The 21,868-nt window shown below is 44.4% G+C and overlaps 1 non-coding gene across 1 annotated transcript; it reads left to right on the plus strand.

Moving 5' to 3' along the window:
* Nucleotides 1-12,117: 12,117 nt before the first annotated feature.
* On the plus strand, nt 12,118-12,190 carry TRNAK-CUU (transfer RNA lysine (anticodon CUU)). Its single transcript has one exon. It is a non-coding gene; the product is annotated as a tRNA-Lys (tRNA).
* Nucleotides 12,191-21,868: the final 9,678 nt, after the last annotated feature.

Below are 21,868 nucleotides of genomic sequence, written 5' to 3' on the forward strand. Positions count from 1 at the left end.
AGTCCTAGGGCCACAGTAGTCACTCCTCCTTCGTAGCCCCTATATAAGGACTGCCCCCATATAGATCTTCCTCTTTCTTTCTGCTCATAGCAGACCCAAGATAAGTATACCCTATATACATTGAGTTATTTTCTATATTTCTGTCTTTATTGTATATTGTAATATTACTCTATTGTATGACCTTGTGTGGTGCTTATCTCAGTGGCTAGTACCCACAGGTTCCGTTTTTCTTCTTTTCATCTCTCTACTCTATTGCCTCAACCCAGCGCCGGAAATTCCCGTTTCCGGGCCCTTTTTTCATTACTGTCGCCGCTTCGGCGTCTTCCTCTTACCTCCGGCGCTATTTTCGCCACCTTCCCCTCCCCCTTCCTTCGCCATTTTTCTTGCGCCTTCCTCTCCTCCGAGTTCGCGCGCGCAGGCTGGGGGCGGAGCTTCTTCTCCCTGGCCGGCCGCTTCTCTCTTGCGGCCTGCGCTCGGAGAAGGGGCGGCGTCTCTGCGCTCGTGGAGAGGCGACATCCTATCAGCACTCAGTGGGATGTAGTCTCGCGAGACTTCGTCCCCTGGGTACTAGGACTCCGGGCTCCCCTCCCACCGCAACGACAGTACAACGCCAGCGGTGTGGAGGATCGGAGCCCTGTACTGTGTCGAGTAGGTAGTGTAGTGCCCACTTTTGCATTTTCCAGTGGAACGGAATTTATTCCGTCTAGTTAGGTTTCTGTGCACACTAGTCTCATTACTTAACCCTATCCTAGCTACAATCCTTGTATCCTAAACTTACTATGGCCGAGGAACCTTCACCTGCCCCTCTCAGAGGTGAGGCTCTCTCCCTGGATTCGGCACAATTTATGTCCGCCACCCAGATACAGGACTTAATTAACAGGTCAGTCCAAGCAGCCCTGGCCTCGTCCATGTTATCCTCTGGCCCACATCAGCCGGTTTCCCATGCCCCAGTCCCTCCACTTCACGGTGGAAAACCGCAGGTAAAAAAGGGCAAAGCTTCCCATAAAAGGAAGCACACCTCCGACTCCCCGGCAGGGGAAGATAATACTATGCTCCAGACAGTTCCTACCCCGGTCTGTCAACCCCAGCATTCTTCAGACTCTGCTCGACCCCTGGGCCTCGGAGAGTTACATGGCAAGAGGCATAAGTCCGCTAGGCGGGCAAAACCCGACTCCTATGTAGACTCCTCTACTGAGGGTTCTTCGGGTTCTTCCAATGAGTCTGAGGACTACGAGTCCAATCCCAACATTGAAGAGGATGCTGGGGATACGGCGCTCGACACCGACGCCAACCCTGCCACGCAGGGCAATGTTATCCTAGATACCCTAGGAGAACCCCTGTTCCATCCAGACGCGATCTCCCACCCGAGATCGGGCGACTGGTCACCACTCCCCCATGTGGCCCAATATGTAGAGCTTTGGGCCCGTAAGTCTCTGGATAGGTCCAGCCGCAATAAGCTGAGGGCTGAATGCCCTAGACCTTTTATCCCCAATAAAGTGGTGGTCACCCCTGAGGTGGATCCTATCCTGATGAAATACCTATTAAAATCAGGAAAATTCGCTAAGAAAGGAATAGAACGCTCCTTTAAGACTATACAGGAGCGTATCCTTGATTTAATGGGTCCCCTCACTAAAATCCTTAACTTAGCGGAACATGCCGCTACGACAGATGAGCCTGTGGACGTCCGTCAGCTCCGTGGGTGGGCTCAGAGAGCCATTTGCCTAGCAGGTACGGCTAATACCACCTGCTCTGTTGAGAGGCGCCGGTCGATCCTTATGCGACTCGACCCGCAACTATCCCATCTGGCCGAGACCGAACCTGGTCCTTCGGCAGCAGGCATGCTTTTTGGGGACAGTCTAATGAAAGACGTCAATAGATTTGTTGGCCTTTTTACGGGCTTAGATAAGGCCCAAAATTCCTTAAAGAAATCGGGGTCCAGTAAAATTTTTCCCCGGGCCGGCAGAAGTAGAGGCCGATCTGCCGGCCGTTCTGCTCCCTATAGGCCACAGGGCAGACCCTTCGCCCAATACCAGTATCCACAGGCTCCCCCCTCCTACACCGTACCCGTGGTTCAACCATCACCATTCTTCCCTCCTCGAGGCCGACCCTGGAGAGGTCGTGGCGGACGTGGATACCCCCGTTCCTGCCCTTCTACCGGTGAGTGTACCTTCCATTCCACATTCTCACATACCTGTGGGGGGTCAACTGATGTATTTTACCCACGCCTGGTCTGCGATTACGGCAGATGTATGGATTCTTCAGACAGTGGGGGGGTTTCACATAGAACTCCAATCCTTGCCGATTCTGGGTGTGATTCCGCCTCCTATTTACTTTTCCGACCAAAACGTTGCCCTCATAGACAACGAGGTACAGGATCTCCTGTACAAACATGCGATCGTGGAATCCGACCCATCTTCCCTAGGGTTCGTAAGCAACCTCTTCCTAGTGAAGAAAAAAGGGGGCGGCTACCGTCCGGTCATAAATCTACGAGACTTAAACCAACATGTCACGTATCGCCATTTCAAGATGGAGGGAATTCATTCCCTCCGGGACCTCCTACTGCCAGGAGACTGGCTGGTGAAGGTGGACCTAAAGGACGCCTACCTCACCATCCCTATACACCCAGAGTCACAACAGTTCCTCCGATTCCTTTGGAAGGGCCGCATGTGGCAATTTACCTGCCTTCCGTTCGGCCTATCGTCCGCCCCGTGGTGTTTCACCAAACTGATGAAACCGGTGGTGGCGGCTCTGAGGAGCAGGGGGGTTCGTCTGATCATTTACCTAGACGACCTTCTCATCATGGCCCGCTCCGAAGCTCAGGCCTCCCTTCACATGTCGTGGGCGATATCACTGCTACATACTCTGGGCTTCATAATCAACCGAGAAAAGTCGGTTCTGATTCCAGGTCAAGAGATGGAATTCCTGGGTTTCTTGGTGGACACCAATCGCGCACTACTGCGACTCCCCAAGTCCAAACTAACCCTGATCCGCAAGGAAATCAGGGCGGTTCTGCGCAAAGGATGCTTATCATTACGGATTCTAGCGCGCCTGGTGGGACTCCTGGCGGCTTCCATCCAGGCTATCTTTCCGGCCCCCTTGCATTACCGAGCCCTTCAGAGGCTCAAGATCTTGCATCTGCGCCAAGGCCTCAGATACGCGGACAAGGTACCTCTTTGTCCGGCGGCTATCGAGGAGTTACATTGGTGGCTTCGTCATGCCGTCGAGTGGAACGGCAAAGCCATTTTCAACCCATGCCCAGACGTCATCATAGAGTCGGACGCGAGCCGGCTTGGCTGGGGCGCTCGATGCGGGGAGATTTCCACAGGAGGGACTTGGTCCGTCAAGGAGGTCGACCTGCATATCAATGCATTGGAGCTTCTGGCAGCATATTTTGCCGTCAAGAGTTTCATGCCTCGTTCGTCCAATTGTTGTGTATTACTACGCATGGACAACGTGGCGGCGGTTCAGTACGTCAACCGCTTGGGGGGTACCAGATCCAAGATCCTGGCGGACCTTGCCAAAGACTTCTGGCACTTTTGCCTGGCCCGCAACATTATCCCGGTAGCGGAGTACATTCCGGGGGTCTCCAACACGGTGGCCGATTGGAACTCTCGCTATCTCCTCGATTCCAGCGATTGGCGGCTGGACCGCTCCATCTTTCTGCAGTTGCGGCGCCTGTGGGGTCCGTTGTACATGGACCTTTTTGCGTCCCGCCTCAACCACCAGCTGCCCCATTTCTTCAGCTGGAGGCCGGACCCAGAGGCAGCGGTGGTAGACGCTCTCCGCCTCGTCTGGCTGAGGGGAACGCATTATGCTTTTCCTCCCTTCCAGTTGATCCCCCGGGTTCTTCTGCACACGACGTACCAGAGAGCGACGGTTGTGTTGGTCACGCATTGGTGTCCGACGCAACCATGGTTTCCTCTCCTTCTGGGGATGGCCGTGGATTATCCCAGAGTGATTCCCCACATTCCACACCTTCTCACCAACCCGACCGGGGGTCTCCATCCTCTGGTGATGGAGGGCAAACTGCCTCTCCTGGCGTGGTTGGTTTCGGGGTCTCAGACGCGGATCACGACCTTTCAAAATCAGCTAGGGACCTCCTCGCCCTGGCCTGGGCCCCCGGGACTAGATCGGCATATCGATCAGCCTGGAGGCTCTGGGTTCGTTGGTGTGATCAACGGCAAGTTGATCCCGTACATGCACCTGTGTCTGTAGTGGTGAACTACCTGGCGGATTCTTTTGAATCTGGCAAGTCTTATAGCTCCATTAACGTATACCGGTCGGCTATTGCGGCTTATCACTGCCCAGTGGACTCTTTACCGATTGGCAAACACCCGCTGGTTTGTAGACTTTTGCGTGGCATAAAATTTCAGCGTCCCCCTCGACCTAGGTATCAGTCGACCTGGGATGTCTCCAGGTTGCTTGATATGTTTGCTTCATGGATGGACAATGACGATCTTTCCCTGAAACTATTGTCATATAAACTGACGGTCCTTCTATGTTTGGTGTCCATAAAACGTGTCTCAGACGTGAAGGCTCTGGACATCTCTAGGCGACAATTTTCGCCTCAGGGAGTGAAATTCTCGGTGGTCCGTAGGACCAAGACGGGTATTCACTCGGTTTTTTATCCATTTTTTCCTGTGCATCCGAAGCTCTGCGTTGTTCGTTGCCTACAGGCGTACGAATCGCAGACAGCAGACCTGCGCTCTCCGGATTTCTCTCAGCTCCTCGTCTCTTATGTCAGACCTCATCGTCCAGTTGCCTCCACTACTCTAGCGCGTTGGGTACGTTCTGCCATGGACATGGCGGGTATAGATGTATCTCTGTTTGGAGCTCACTCGTCCAGGGGTGCTATGGCTACGAAGATAGTCACAGCAGGGGGCTCCCTCTCCGACCTATTGATGGCGGCTGATTGGTCTTCGGAGACCACCTTCCGTCATTTCTACTTCAGACCGGAGGACCATGTTTCTCTGTCGGTCTTATAAGGCTCTGAATGGTTTCTGTTTATTTCTGTCATAGCTGGTTGTTAGCTTTGAACTTGCATAAGATATGAGCCTCCTGTCTGATATATAAATCGAGATTTTCCTAGCTTGTGACGGAAAATATTAGTTATATGAAGACAGGAGGCGAGTATCTTCCCTCCCTACCCACCCTATTACGACTCTTTGTTCTCTTTACAGGATATTGAACGCAGAGGCGGTGTTCCTGAGTTTGGTTGACCTGTCTGTTTCCAGCTGTTTGGGTTCTCTACAGTCCCCGTTGGGACGAAGTTAGGCCTCATTGACCTCTGGATTTCTGCTGCTCGGGGTTGAGGGACCGAGTGTTTGTGGACCGCTGAGGATGTCCGGATGGAGTCGATTTTGTGCGGTTCCGATTCGCAGGAAGAAAGAGGAAGATCTATATGGGGGCAGTCCCTATATAGGGGCTACGAAGGAGGAGTGACTACTGTGGCCCTAGGACTGCTGGGAGTTGTAGTTTGAAGTTTTTCTTTTATTGAATTGATACCAAAGTGTTCTGCTATGGGCATTATTAAAGAAAGAATAATGCATAAGATACTCGCCTCCTGTCTTCATATAACTAATATTTTCCGTCACAAGCTAGGAAAATCTAGATTTATATCCTGTATTATACTCCAGATCTGTACTCACTATCCTGCTGGTGAGGTCACTGTGTACATACATTACATTACTTATCCTGTACTGATCCTGAGTTATATCCTGTACTATACTCCAGAGCTGTACTCACTATTCTGCGGCTGGAGTCACTGTGTACATACATTACATTACTTATCCTGTACTGATCCTGAGTCATATCCTGTATTATACTCCAAAGCTGTACTCACTATTCTGCTGGTGAGGTCACTGTGTACATACATTACATTACTTATCCTGTACTGATCCTGAGTCATATCCTGTATTATACTCCAAAGCTGTACTCACTATTCTGCTGGTGAGGTCACTGTGTACATACATTACATTACTTATCCTGTACTGACCCTGAGTTATATCCTGTATTATATTCCAGAGCTGTACTCCCTATTCTGCTGGTGAGGTCACTGTGTACATACATTACATTACTTATCCTGTACTGATCCTGAGTTATATCATGTATTGTACTCCAGAGCTGTACTCACTATTCTGCTGCTGAGATCACTGTGTACATACATTACATTACTTATCCTTTACTGATCCTGAGTTATATCCTGTATTATACTCCAGAGCTGTACTCACTATTCTGCTGGTGAGGTCACTGTGTACATACATTACATTACTTATCCTGTACTGATCCTGAGTTATATCCTGTATTATACTCCAGTGCTGTACTCACTATTCTGCTGGTGGGGTCACTGTGTACATGCATTACATTACTTATCCTGTACTGATCCTGAGTTATATCCTGTATTATACTCCAGAGCTGCACTCACTATTCTGCTGGTGAGGTCACTATGTACATACATTTTATTACTTATCCTGTACTGATCCTGAGTTATATCCTGTATTATACTCCAGAGCTGCACTCACTATTCTGCTGGTGAGGTCACTGTGTACATACATTACATTATTAATCCTGTACTGATCCTGAGTTATATCCTGTATTATACTGCAGAGCTGTACTCACTATTCTGCTGGTGGGGTCACTGTGTACATACATTACATTACTTATCCTGTACTGATCCTGAGTTATATCGTGTATTATACTCCAGAGCTGCACTCACTATTCTGCTGGTGAGGTCACTGTGTACATACATTACATTACTTATCCTGTACTTATCCTGAGTTATATCCTGTATTATACTCCAGAACTGTACTCACTATTCTGCTGGTGAGGTCACTGTGTACATACATTACATTACTTATCCTGTACTGATCCTGAGTTATATCCTGTATTGTACTCCAGAGCTGTACTCACTATTCTGCTGGTGCGGTCACTGTGTACATACATTACATTACTTATCCTGTACTGATCCTGAGTTATATCCTGTATTATACTCCAGAGCTGCACTCACTATTCTGCTGGTGAGGTCACTATGTACATACATTTTATTACTTATCCTGTACTGATCCTGAGTTATATCCTGTATTATACTCCAGAGCTGCACTCACTATTCTGCTGGTGAGGACACTGTGTACATACATTACATACATTACATTATTAATCCTGTACTGATCCTGAGTTATATCCTGTATTATACTGTAGAGCTGTACTCACTATTCTGCTGGTGGGGTCACTGTGTACATACATTACATTACTTATCCTGTACTGATCCTGAGTTATATCGTGTATTATACTCCAGAGCTGCACTCACTATTCTGCTGGTGAGGTCACTGTGTACATACATTACATTACTTATCCTGTACTTATCCTGAGTTATATCCTGTATTATACTCCAGAACTGTACTCACTATTCTGCTGGTGAGGTCACTGTGTACATACATTACTTATCCTGTACTGATCCTGAGTTATATAATGTATTATACTCCAGATCTGTACTCACTATTCTGCTGGTGAGATCACTGTGTACATACATTACATTACTTATCCTGTACTGATCCTGAGTTATATCCTGTATTATACTCCAGAGCTGTACTCACTATTCTGCTGGTGAGGTCACTGTGTACATACATTACATTACTGATCCTGTACTGATCCTGAGTTATATTCTGTATTATACTCCAGAGCTGTACTCACTATTCTGCTGGTGGGGTCACTGGCACTGACATTTATCATTGAGTTTACCCCTTTTTTCTGTTTATTTTTCGGTGCACAAATTTGCACAGTGTCTGTCATTGCGCCTTTTTGTGCGTCTTGTTTGGTGGAGCATTTACCGAAGTTGTCTATGTGTTCGTGCACCGTGGAGGAAAAAAATGTAGTGGACACAAATTTATTAAAGGGGAACTCCAGGGAACTAAACCCTTAGCCCATCCTTTCCCTCTTACCAACCTATGTATTTGTCTAAATATCATTCATTAGCTATATACAACAGTTTTCCTCATTCAGCTGTCACTTACATGCAGGAAATGTGAGGAAAATGTCATCCAGCCAACTAATGTGTCATGACAGGAGGGTGGGGGCTAGGTCAGTGAGGGGTTAACACAGAGACAAGCACCATGTGATTCCTGGCTTCACAGCCACAGCTCCCCTCCCCCTCCCCTCTCCTCTCTGTGTGCTGTGAGAGAAGCTGAGTGAAGATTGCTGTTGATCTTATCACTAACTGCTGCCATTCAAAGCATAACATGATTTATTGCTAGAGGAAGGCTGAAAAGACCTGTAACAGTGTGTGAGCTGCAGTGTGCACACATAATGGAAGCAATTGGCTGGCAGCCATTACACAGAGCTGCACTGACTTCTGGGAGTTGTAGTCTGAGCTGCAAACAAGGGAAAAAAGTATTTAGGAGACAACAGGGGCCAAAGGAGCTGCAAAAACCACATGGATACCTACAGTGGACACAGGTATTTTGGTGGGTTTGCGGCATTTCTATTTTTCTTAACTTCCCCAGAGTACCCCTTTAACTGTGCATTGTTTGCGCTGTAAAACTTTGCACAGTGCTTACAAATTTCACGCAACAATAGAACACCTAGGAGCACACGTACCAAAGTGTCAGAAAGCATTTACTGCAATTCTGTCAAGTCAGATGTGGTGATTTCTATGTTTCTGTATAATTTATCACAGACGCATACACGTAAAATATAGAAGCCACTAACAGGGTTTAAAAGATTTCTAACACACACCATCAATGATAAATCTCCCCCTCTGTGTACATACATTACTTATCATCTATTTCTTATAAGATTTCATCTTCTTTCTATATTACTGGAATAAAAAATGATGTCCTGTACTGTAAGATGTTGCTGACGGGCTATATGAACTTTTTTGTGTGTTTTTCCCAATAAAACGCCAAAACGGCCCTATGGCATTTTTTCATTGAAAAGACGCTGTGGCCAGATGTTAGCTGTAAATCAATGAGATCGCTAAATAATTTTTCCACTTTACGTTTTTCAGTTTGGCGTTTTTTAAATCCTTTTGGCATTTTTTCACTCTTTCGTAGGGTACCATAAAAAAAAAAAAAAAGACAGTGTGTTCCATGCTGGGAGTGATAGTACTAACTAAAAAATGTAAAAAATAGAGAGAGAAAAAAGTGAAACACATATTTTATTAAAAATTAATTAAAATTTTGTTATAAAATTTTTTTTTTGTTAAATACATTTTTTCCATCACTGCTGCATCCTTTTTTTTTTTTTTTTTTTGGTACCCAACAAATTTTGGAAAAAAACGTCAAAGGGGCCAGAAATACAATTTCCACTCAAAGGCAAAAAACGCAAGAAAAAAACACCAAAGACAGGAAAATGCTGTGGCATTTTTTTCTAGCGTTTTTTTCTGGCGTTTTTTTAGGCCACAAAATAACCAAGTAGGAACTTAGCCTAACCGTACTAAGATCTGAGACTGGACACAGAGACGCAAAGAGCAACCAGAAGTGCTCGGTTTCTCTGTAGCACCCCTATAGGGACAGCTTAGTATTACATCATGTTCGCTGAAATCAATAAGCTGTCTATGTAATGTAGGTACGTGTTGGGTCCTCCAGTGAGACGTACTCTTTTTAGCTGGAGATCCCAAATTAGAGATCCTCTCTGTTATCTGGGGATGTCTGGGTTTTCTAAACCAGACACGTCCTATAAGCTCCGGCTGTACAGTGGAGGACACTGTGGTGTTTTTAAAGGGAAGCAAATCTCTCAGATACAGCAAGTTTCTAGAGGAAGTGTATAAGGTCCAAAATAATTAAATAGTCACTGTCACGTGAACAAACTTTGCATAGATGAATAAAAGAAACTTTGCAATAATATCTTATTAAAGGGGTACTCCACTAGAAAACATTTTTTTTTTACATCAACTGGTGCCAGAAAGTTAAACAGATTTGTATATTACTTCTATTAAAAAATCCTAATCCTTCTAGTACTTATCAGCTGCTGTCTACTCCACAGGAAGTTCTTTTCTTTTTTTAATTTCTTTTCTGTCTGACCACATTGCTCTCTGCTGACACTTGCATTTTAGGAATTGTCTAGAGCAGGAGCAAATCCCCATAGGAAACCTGTCCTGCTCTAGACAGTTCCTGAAATGGACAGAGGTGTCAGCAGAGAGCACAGTGGTCATACAGAAATTAAAAAAAGAAAAGAACTTCCTGTGGAGCATACAGCAGCTAAGTACTGTAAGGATTGAGATTTTTTTTATTGAAGTAATTTACAAATCTGTTTAACTTTCTATCAGTTGATTTAATTCCCCCCCCCCCCCAGTGGAGTATCCCTTTTAAGCATAAATGCTTCTTTCTCCTGTTATCAAGCTTCCTTCCTCTTCCCCCCTCTCTTTTGAGATTGTATTCCACTGTGAAAATCAGCTCAGCTCAGCCCCGTGTTTGCAAGACAATCAAATACAAGTCTGTGAAGTTGAGAGGAGGGAGTTCCCCCACCAGCTCTGGGGGAATTGCAAATTATAGTTAAAGCCTGCAGAGCAGAAATCTGCTGAAAAATCCTCTATACAAGTCACATAATGACCAGAAACAGTGCTTCTCCTCATGTACATACACAGCTTATCCTGAAAAGTCACCGGAAATGACTGGTATATCTTTTCTCTTTTTGTTTCTCGCCTTGTTCAGGATCTTTGTTTGCTGCCAGTGAATGGAGTAAAACTTCCCTGACCTACTGTAATTGCTAACAATGTCGAACATTACGGACTGTGTCCACCACTATGCGATGGCTGTGGCCCATTCCTTGGTTAGGCTGGGTTCACCCCACGTTTTTCAAATACGGTTACCGTATACGGTTTTCCGCTAAAAAACGTATGGCAAAAACCATATGCAACCGTATACAACCGTATGACTCCAAATTAAAACGTATACGGTTTTTCCCGTATACAGTTCCAAAACGTATGTACGGTTCTATGCGTTTGCATCCGTTTTTGCTATTTTGTTGTAATTAGTTTTCCAGCAATTTAATAAAGTTACTATTGTTTTATTGAAATTCCAAAGGATGTGGGAGTGGGATGTCTGGGATGGATTCTAGAAAGATCTGCGCATGTGTCAACTCCAAAAACGGATTAGAAAAACCGCGTGCAACCGTATTCTGAAATTCTGTGTACGCTTCTCATACACAACAATGTTAAAAGAACCGCATACGGTTCGCATACGGTTTTCCAACCGGAGGCAAAAAAACGTGGTCGACAGCGTTTTTGCCTACGGTTGAAAAATCGGCAAAAACCGTATCCGAGGCAAAACGGATGCAACCGTACACAACATTTGGAATACGGTTTACAATGCATACGGTTTCGGATACGGTCGTATACGTTTTTTTTGCGGAAAACCGTATATGGTTACCGTTAGAGATGAGCGAACTTACAGTAAATTCGATTCGTCACGAACTTCTCGGCTCGGCGGTTGCTGACTTTTCCTGCATAAATTAGTTCAGCTTTCCGGTGCTCCGGTGGGCTGGAAAAGGTGGATACATTCCTAGGAAAGAGTCTCCTAGGACTGTATCCACCTTTTCCAGCCCACCGGAGCACCTGAAAGCTGAACTAATTTATGCAGGAAAAGTCAGTAACCGCCGAGCCGAGAAGTTCGTGACGAATCGAATTTACTGTAAGTTCGCTCATCTCTAGTTACCGTATTTTAAAAAACGTGGTGTGAACCCAGCCTTACGCAGGAGTGTGGCTGTGTCTGGCAGCGGCTCAGCTATGTGGGATGCAGTCGTAGCAGTTGTACTTAGGTCAGTGTTTCCCAACCAGGGTGCCTCCAGCTGTTGCAAAACTACAACTCCCAGCATGCCCGGACAGCCGAAGGCTGTCCGGGCATGCTGGGAGTTGTAGTTTTGCAACAGCTGGAGGCACCCTGGTTGGGAACAATCTTGTCTTAGATCACAACCTTCTAAAGACCGCTTCCTCCATCAGCGGGCTTACGAGAACAAGCCCTCTATGGGCGTCACGGATTCTCTGGTGAGAGAAGATGGGCGGAGTAGTGTCTGCATAAGTAGTAGTACCCCCACCCGTATGGAGGGAAGGAAGTGTAACTTGAGTCCGTGCTCAAGAGGCTGGACTATGGATATGAAGATCTAGGTTTGAGTGTTGAGCAACCTGCCCGGCTAGCTCAGTCGGTAGAGCATGAGACTCTTAATCTCAGGGTCGTGGGTTCGAGCCCCACGTTGGGCGGTGTCTTTTTTTTGCGTTAGTGATTTTTGAAAATGGTCTCTCCACATAGTTTATGATGTATATTACTTTACCTGTGTGTGTGTGTATATATTTATTTATATTTGCGGGGACATTCAAACCGTTTCCGCACTTTTTGCTGGAAATGGCGGAGACAGGAGTGGTGGTGATTGGTCATGTCTTATCAAGTCATGGCACTAGTTCTGTCTAGCAAGCCGGCTATCCTTGCAATTTAGTCCATGTCAGGAACTGTCCAGAGCAGGAGAGGTTCGCTATGGGGATTTGTTCCTGCGCTGGACAGTTCCTGACATGGACAGAGGTGTCAGCAGAGAGCACTGTGGTCAGACAGAAAAGAAATTCAAAAAGAAAAGAACTTCCTCTGTGTAGTATACAGCAGCCGATGAAGTACTGAAAGGGTTGAGATTTTTTAAAGAGAAGTAATTTATGAATCTGTTTTATTTTCTGGCCCCAGTTGATTTTAAAAACATTTCCACCGGAGTACCCCTTTAACCCCTTAAGGACTCAGCCCATTTTGGCCTTAAGGACTCAGACAATTTAATTTTTACGTTTTCATTTTTTCCTCCTCGCCTTCTAAAAATCATAACTCTTTTATATTTTCATCCACAGACTAGTATGAGGGCTTGTTTTTTGCGCGACCAGTTGTCCTTTGTAATGACATAACTCATTATATCATAAAATGTATGGCGCAACCAAAAAACACTATTTTTGTGGGGAAATTAAAACGAAAAACGCAATTTTGCTAATTTTGGAAGGTTTCGTTTTCACGCCGTACAATTTATGGTAAAAATGACATGTGTTCTTTATTCTGAGGGTCAATACGATTAAAATGATCCCATGATTATATACTTTTATATTATTGTTGCGCTTAAAAAAAATCACAAACTTTTTAACCAAATTAGTACGTTTATAATCCCTTTATTTTGATGACCCCTAACTTTTTTATTTTTCCGTATAAGCGGCGGTATGGGGGCTCATTTTTTGCGCCATGATCTGTACTTTTTTTTGATACCACATTTGCATATAAAAAACTTTTAATACATTTTTTATAATTTTTTTTTTTATAAAATGTATTATAAAAGTAGGAATTTTGGACTTTTTTTTTTTCGTTCACGCCGTTAACCGTACGGGATCATTAACATTTTATTTTAATAGTTCGGACATTTACGCACGCGGCGATACCGAATATGTCTATAAAAATTTTTTTTACGCTTTTTGGGGGTAAAATAGGAAAAAACGGACGTTTTACTTTTTTATTGGGGGAGGGGATTTTTTACTTTTTTTTAACTTTTACTTTTACATTTTTTTACATTTTTTTTTACACTTGAATAGTCCCCATAGGGGACTATTCATAGCAATACCATGATTGCTAATACTGATCTGTTCTATGTATAGGACATAGAACAGATCAGTATTATCGGTCATCTCCTGCTCTGGTCTGCTCGATCACAGACCAGAGCAGGAGACGCCGGGAGCCGCACGGAGGAAGGAGAGGGGACCTCCGTGCGGCGTTATGAATGATCGGATCCCCGCAGCAGCGCTGCGGGCGATCCGATCATTCATTCAAATCGCGCACTGCCGCAGATGCCGGGATCTGTATTGATCCCGGCACCTGAGGGGTTAATGGCGGACGCCCGCGAGATCGCGGGCCTCGGCCATTGCCGGCGGGTCCCTGGCTGCGATCAGCAGCCGGGATCAGCCGCGCATGACACGGGCATCGCTCCGATGCCCGCGGTTATGCTTAGGACGTAAATGTACGTCCTGGTGCGTTAAGTACCACCGCACCAGGACGTACATTTACGTCCTGCGTCCTTAAGGGGTTAAACAGTGTCAGTTCAGAAGTCGTATCATTTTTAATGTCTTTATACATTTCCAGGAGGAGTTAGGCTAAGTTTCTACTTGTTTTTTTTTTTGTGGCCCAAAAAAACATAAGAAAAAAAAATGCCAGAAAAAAACACCACGGCATTTTCCTGTGTTTGGCGTTTTTCCTTGCGTTTTTTTTGGCGTTTTTTGCATTTGGGAGGAAATTGCATTTTTGGCCCCTGTGGCGTTTTTTAGGTACCCAAAATTGGTTGGGTATGTAAAAAAATAAAAGAAATAAAAAGAAATGATGCAGTAGTGATGGGAAAAAAAAGGAATTTAACGAAATTTATATTTTATAAATTTTTTTTAATAAATTTTAATAAAATGTGTGTTTTTTTTGTTTAATTTTTTTTAGGTAGTACTACTACTCCCAGCATGGAACAGACTGTTCCATGATGGAAGTAGTAGTACCTGTACTAATAGACATATCGCCCCGGGTGTCAGTCGTGACACCCGATGCGATCGGCCATAATATAGCAGAGATGAGGAGCGGCTCTATACAGCGCTCACATCTCTGCACTATACTCCGTCCAGGGATGTGCATAGAACATCACTCATTCATATTTTCCGCCCAGAGTGGGGATTGGCCGGATGGTTGCAGCCAATCACAGCTCTCAGAGGGAAATATGAATGAGTGATGTTCCATTCATATCACTGGCCGGAGTATAGTGCAGAGATGCGAGCACTGTATAGAGCCGCTCCACAGCTCTGCAATACATAGGACGATCGCATCGAGTGTCAGGAGTGACATCCGCTGGGATCTGTCCATAACTGCAGGTACTACTACTCCCAACATGGAGCACTCTCTGCTCCATGCTGGGAGTGTAGTACGTGCAATAATAGACAGATCGCAGCAAGTGTCACTTCTGACACCTGTTGCGATCTGTCTATTAATGCAGGTACTACAGCTCTTAGCATTGAGCAGAGTGTGCTCCATGTTGGGAGCTGTAGTACCTGCAGTTATGGAAAGATCACAGCGGATGTCACTCCTGACACCCACTGCGATCCTCCTGTATAATGTATAGAAGCGGCCGCTCTTCTATGGTCCCCTGCACTGACGTATATATACACCTATTCATATTTCCCACAGAGAGCTGTGATTGGCCGGCCACATCTATACATTATACAGGAGGATCGCAAATGGCCCAGGTGATCTGTCAATTAGTACAGGTACTACTACACCCATCATGGAATGCAATGATACCATCCAATGGTACCCTCCGAAATTTTATTAAAAAAAGGTATCTCCATCACTTCTGTGGATCACTAAAGCCCAAAAAAGAATAAAAACCGCCTGCAAAAATGCCAAAGTTAAAACCCACATGTCGTTTTTTCTTGTAGTTTTTTCACTCCCATGGACTTCTTTGGGAGAAAAACGCCATGATTTTAAGGGAAAAAAACGCAATTGGCTCAACATGCTGCGACTTTGCAAAACCGCCAAGGAGCTAAAAAAAGAGTGAAAAAAACACCAAAAGGATTAAAAAAATACGCTAAAGTGAAAAACGTCAAGTAGAAAAAGAATTTCGCGATTTCTCATTGATTTACAGCTAACATCTGTCCGCAGCGTTTTTTGGCCGAAAAACGCCATGCGGCAGAATTGGCGTTTTTCTTGGCGTTCTTACCCCCCCCCCCAAAAAAAAAACAAGTAGAAACTTAGCCTAACAGAGGCTCAAAGTAGAGTTTTCAAAATAGCAATTTTTTTTTTTATTATCATGCTTAAAATAAGTATTTACACACTTTAAAGGGGTTATCCAGGAAAAAACTTTTTTATATATATCAACTGGCTCCAGAAAGTTAAACAGATTAGTAAATTACTTCTATTAAAAAATCTTAATCCTTTCAGTACTTATGAGCTTCTGAAGTTAAGGTTGTTCTTTTCTGTCTAAGTGATCTCTGATGACACGTGTCTCGGGAAACGCCCAGTTTAGAAGAGGTTTGCTATGGGGATTTGCTTCTAAACTGGGCGTTTCCCGAGACAGGTGTCATCAGAGAGCACTTAGACAGAAAAAGAACAACCTTAACTTCAGAAGCTCATAAGTACTGAAAGGATTAAGATTTTTTAATAGAAGTAATTTACTAATCTGTTTAACTTTCTGGAGCCAGTTGATATATAAAAAAAAGTTTTTTTCCTGGAAAACCCCTTTAACCCCTTAAGGTCCAAGGACGTACCGATACGTCCTTGGTCCTGCTCTCCTGATATAACGCGGGTTACACAGTAACCCCGCGTCATATCACTACGGGCCCGGCGCCATAGTGAAGCCGGGACCGGCCTCTAATAGCGTGCAGCGCCGATCGCGGCTAAAAGTGAAAGTTGCCGGCTAGCTCAGTCGGGCTGTTTGGGATAGCCGCGGCTAATCGCGGCATCCCGAACAGCTGACAGGATTGCGGGAGGGCCCCTACCTGCCTCCTCGCTGTCCGATCGCCGAATGACTGCGCAGTGCCTGAGATCCAGACATGAGCAGTCATGCGGCAGAATCATTGATCACTGGTTTCTTATGATAAACCAGTGATCAATGATGAAGATCAGTGTGTGCAGTGTTATAGGTCCCTATGGGATAACAATGATCAGTGTGTGCAGTGTTATAGGTCCCTATGGGATAACAATGATCAGTGTGTGCAGTGTTATAGGTCCCTATGGGATAACAATGATCAGTGTGTACAGTGTTATAGGCCCCTATGGAATAATAATGATCAGTGTGTGCAGTGTTATAGGTCCCTATGGGAGCTATAACACTGTAAAAAAAAAGTGAAAAAAAAGTGAATAAAGATCATTTAACTCCTCCCCTATTAAAAGTTTGAATCACCCCCCTTTTCCAATAAAAAAAAACAGTGTAAATAAAAATAAACATATATGGTATCGCCGCGCGCGGAAATGTCCGAATTATAAAAATATATCATTAATTAAACCGCTCGGTCAATGGCGTGTGCGCTAAAAAATTCCAAAGTCCAAAATAGTGCATTTTTGGTCACTTTTTATATCACTTAAACATGAATAAAAAGTCCTAATGAATAAAAAGATCAATAAGTCCTATCAATGCAAAAATGGTACCGTTAAAAACTTCAGATCACGGCGCAAAAAATTTGCCCTCATACCGCCCCATACACGGAAAAATAAAAAAGTTATAGGGGTCAGAAGATGACAATTTTAAACGTATTAATTTTCCTGCATGAAGTTATGATTTTTTCCAGAAGTCCGACAAAATCAAACCTATACAAGTAGGGTATCATTTTAATCGTATGGACCTACAGAATAAAGATAAGATGTCATTTTTACCGAAATATTTACTACGTAGAAACGGAAGCCCCCAAAAGTTACAAAATGGCGTTTTTGTTTCAATTTTGTCGCACAATGATTTTTTTTTCCGTTTCACCGTAGATTTTTGAGCAAAATGACTGATGTCATTACAAAGTAGAATTGGTGGCGCAAAAAATAAGCCATGATATGGATTTTTAGGTGCAAAATTGAAAGAGTTATGATTTTTTAAAGGCAAGGAGCAAAAAACGAAAATGCAAAAACGGAAAACCCCCCGGTCCTTAAGGGGTTAAGAGCCCCCGCTGCACACATCACCCCTGTATTTTGTGCATATGCTGCTGGGTAGGAAATAACAGCGATTAAATATATCTGACCAATATTTAGGTGTGTCAGAGCGAGCCGAAAACTTCTATTCTCGTCTGAACGCTTCCTCCACGCCCCGAATCTTGTGAACTAGCATCTAACACTTCTGGTTAGCCTCAATATTGCAACCCTAGAGCCATTTCTCTCATAGGAAATCTTGTATTCAGTCATCGGTGACCGCGTCCACGTGTCTATTAAAAGAAACCGCTCATAAGTCATCTATAAACGGTTGTTTAGAGTGAATAAAAAACATAAAAAAAAATTGTTTTCTAATATTTTACTTCTGAGCTGAGATATGATCATTTGAATTTACAGGCCGAAAGCCTGAGGCTGTAGTACTGAGAGGCTCTGATGTGTGTGAGGTGAAGCGTTGTCATGGTAACCTTTCCAGCTTAACAGCAACCTGTTCCTGATAAGCCAGTGTTTTTCAAACCAGCATGCCTCCAGCTGTTGCAAAACTACAATTCCCAGCGTGCCCGGACAGCCGAAGGCTGTCCGGGCATGCTGGGAATTGTAGTTTTGCAACAGCTGGTGGCACACTGGTTGAGAAATACTGCGATAAGCCATTCCAACTTAAAGGGGTACTCCAGTGGGAAAACATTTTTTTTAAACTGATGCCAGAAAGTTACACAGATTTGTAAATTACTTCTATTAAAAAAATCTTTATCCTTCCAGTACTTATTAGCAGCTGTATGCTAAAGAGGAAATTATTTACTTTTTGCCTTTATTTTTTGTCTTGTCCACCTCTGTCAGGAACTGTCCAGAGCAGCATAGGTTTGAAATGGGGATTTTCTCCTGCTCTGGACAGTTCCTGATACGGACAGAGGTGTCAGCAGAGAGCACTGTGGACAAGACAAAAAATAAATTAAAAAAGAGCAGAATTTCCTCTGTAGCAAATAGCTGCTAATAAGTACTGAAAGGATAAAGATTTTTTAATAGAAGTCATTTACAAATCTGTTTAACTTTCTGGCACCAGTTAAAAAAATAAAAATAAATAAATTTCCACCGGAGTACCCCTTTAACAGCAACCTTCTCCCAATAAGTGAGTGTTTCCCACCCAGTGTGCCTCCAGCTGTTGCAAAACTACAGCTCCCAGCATGTAAGTGTTTCCCACTCTCAGTGTGCCTCCAGCTGTTGCAAAGACAGTCTGGGCATGCTGGGAATTGTAGTTTTGCAACAGCTAGAGGCACACTGGTTGGAAAACACTGCGAAAGGCCATTCCAACGTAGCAAAATAAGGCAACAGGAAACGGATTTTGCTTTATGGCATACAGCAGCATCCATTTTTAACATCCGTAAAGATATACATTTATTTCCTTTTCAAGTATATCAAACCACTGTATATTGTGTTTTGTTTTCTGTGTAGGAACTAATCAGGCTAGATCTAGCCAAAAGACAATACAATACTGACATCTGCAGGTCAAAACTGGTACAGCACCTGATTATAAAACTCAGTAGATTAAAGGGGTACTCCGGTGGACAATAGATGGTTTTAAATCAACTGGTGTCAGAAAGTTAAACAGATTTGTAATTGTCTGTAGAAATATATATATTAGGGCTCAGGGTTTGAGACAACTGGACAGGTTGTGTTTCAAGTAATATTTCAATTTATTAATAATATATAGTGTGACAATAGAATATACGATAAAATGTAAATAGCAGCAACTGCGTCTCACAGGGCCCTTGTGTAGGCGCAGCACCAACTATTAAGAACTATAACATGTGTATAGTACAGTATATAAAATATAAAAATATACTTGTAAAGAATTGTTAAAAACATAAAATATAGAGACCACCATAAACATATATAGAGAGAGGGATCTGGGTGGGAAAGTTTTAGTCCATCCACAATGGTCAATTATCTCCTCTCTTAAAAAAGTCCTGCTAATATAGACAGATTCCGGTATTTTAGTAACCAATGGCAACCATAAGGTTAGTAACCCGTAGCAACCGTTCAGATGAGTCCGGCTATTGTGGTAGTTAGCACTTCAACGTTTAAGTAGAAGATCTACTTGCTATTTGTAGACAATATTCAACATGAACAGCTAGTGTGCAGTCACTGTTAATATGCATGCATATTTGTATGATACTTTGTATCTCACCGCTCCCGGACACTGATGCGCTGGACTTCACGGGGATGCTGCGATCTCCTCCTGATGCGCTGTGTAATCCCGCAGTGTGTTAGCGCTGAGTAGCTGTCTTGGTAAGCGGCAGCATCACCGGAGACTCGGCCGTCTCCCACAGTGGTGATGTTGGTAGATGGTGGGTTGCGGGTGGTGTTGTCGCAGCGGTTCTGTGGATAGGCACGTACATGTGCCGGTGGCGTCCTCGTGGCAGCAAGGCGCGGATGTCTCCTTCACCGGGTGTCGGGTGATTGACAGTTTATTATCCGGTATCGGACTGCTATTTAATGAGCAGGGCAAGTACACTGGTGGTCTCAATAGGTATTGAGGGGACGCTGGACGCGTTTCAGGACTGTCTCAGTCCTTTCTTCTTAGCTGCTGGGAGTTGTAGTTTTGCAACAGCTGGAGGTGCTCTGGTTGGGAAACACTGGTATAGGTTAAGGTGCAACATTCCGGGAGTTGAAGGATTGGTTGGATAAATACCGGCCATAGCATTGCTGGTATTTTTAATATAAAAATACCAGCAGGATGGCCAAAATACCGGCCAGGTGGCAACCCTAATTGGGTGCAGCAATTTGAAACCACTGGGTGCTTATGTCATTGGAAAAGTCTGGGCAACCCAAGGACTATGCTAGAGACAGTGGATAGGCTTCAAGCCGCGTACGAGCACAGTCCTAGAAGTCGACCAGGCGGACTAGTATGGAACTACAGATGCCACAAACCACGACATGGCGCCTCTTAGGCTGCATTCACACCACGTTTTGTACATACGGGTGCCGGATCCGTCGGGGGGAGGGGCAAACCGGGCACTCCCGTACCCCAGCGGAATCAGCCCGTGACTCCATTTACTTTAATGAGCCGACCGGAGTCAAACGGTGACTCCGGTCGGCTCAGTTTTGACCCGTATCCAGTTTTGGACCGGACCTAAAACCGTAGTATACTATGGTTTTAGGGCCGATCAGGAAACCGCATACGGGTCAAAACTGAGCCGACCGGAGTCACCATTTGACTCGGTCGGCTCATTAAAGTAAATGGAGTCACGGGCTGATTCCGCTGGGGTACGGGAGCGCCCGGTTTGCCCCTCCCCCCGCTGGATCCGGCACCCGTATGTACAAAACGTGGTGTGAATGCAGCCTTACAAGCCATAGGGTATGTTCACACTACGAAATTTATTCGCTAAATTTCCACAGTGGATCCATGACCTTCCTACACGGAGCAGAAATCATCCAAATTCGCGCTTATGTCCGTGCCAGTCTGCTGCGGACATAAGCGCCGTCCTATTGACAGGGAGAAATTCCCTGGCAGATTTCACCGGCAGACTGCACATGGTCAATCTTCTGCCGGAATCAAACTCCTCGGCTAGGGAACTTAGCAACATATGAATTAAAGAGTACCTCTCATGAGGGGCGTTCTCATGGGAAGGGGCGTTCCCCAGCAGACCTGACATCATCTGAAGCCATACAGGGGAGAACTTCCTCCCTCACTCTACTACACACAGCCCAGAGCAGTTTAGTGTGAGATGAGCTATGATTGGCTAAGGCTGTACCCCAATCCCATAAAAAACAACAGTGTAAATAAAAATAAACATATGTGGTATCGCCGCATGCAAAAATGTTCGAGTTATAAAAATAGATTGTTAATTAAACCGCAAGGTCAATGGCGTACACGTAAAAAAATTCCTAAGTCCAAAATAGTGCATTTTTGGTCACTTTTTATATCATGAAAAAATGAATAAAAAGCGATCAATAAGTGCAATCAATAAGTCCGATCACGGCGCAAAAAAATGAGCCCTCATACCGCCCCATATGTGGAAAAAGAAAAAAGTTATAGGGGTCAGAAGATGACAATTTTAAACGTATACATTTTCCTGCATGTAGTTTTGATTTTTTCCAGAAGTGCGACAAAATTAAACCTGTATAAGTAGGGGATCATTTTAATCGTATGGACCTACAGAATAAAGAGAAGGTGTTACGGTATTTTTACCAAAAAATGTACTGCGTACAAACGGAAGCCCCCAAAAATTACAAAATGGCGTTTTTTTTTTTCAATTTTGTCTCACAAT

Source organism: Hyla sarda, chromosome 9 (assembly GCF_029499605.1).
Source record: "Hyla sarda isolate aHylSar1 chromosome 9, aHylSar1.hap1, whole genome shotgun sequence".
Classification (NCBI taxonomy): Eukaryota; Metazoa; Chordata; class Amphibia; order Anura; family Hylidae; genus Hyla; species Hyla sarda.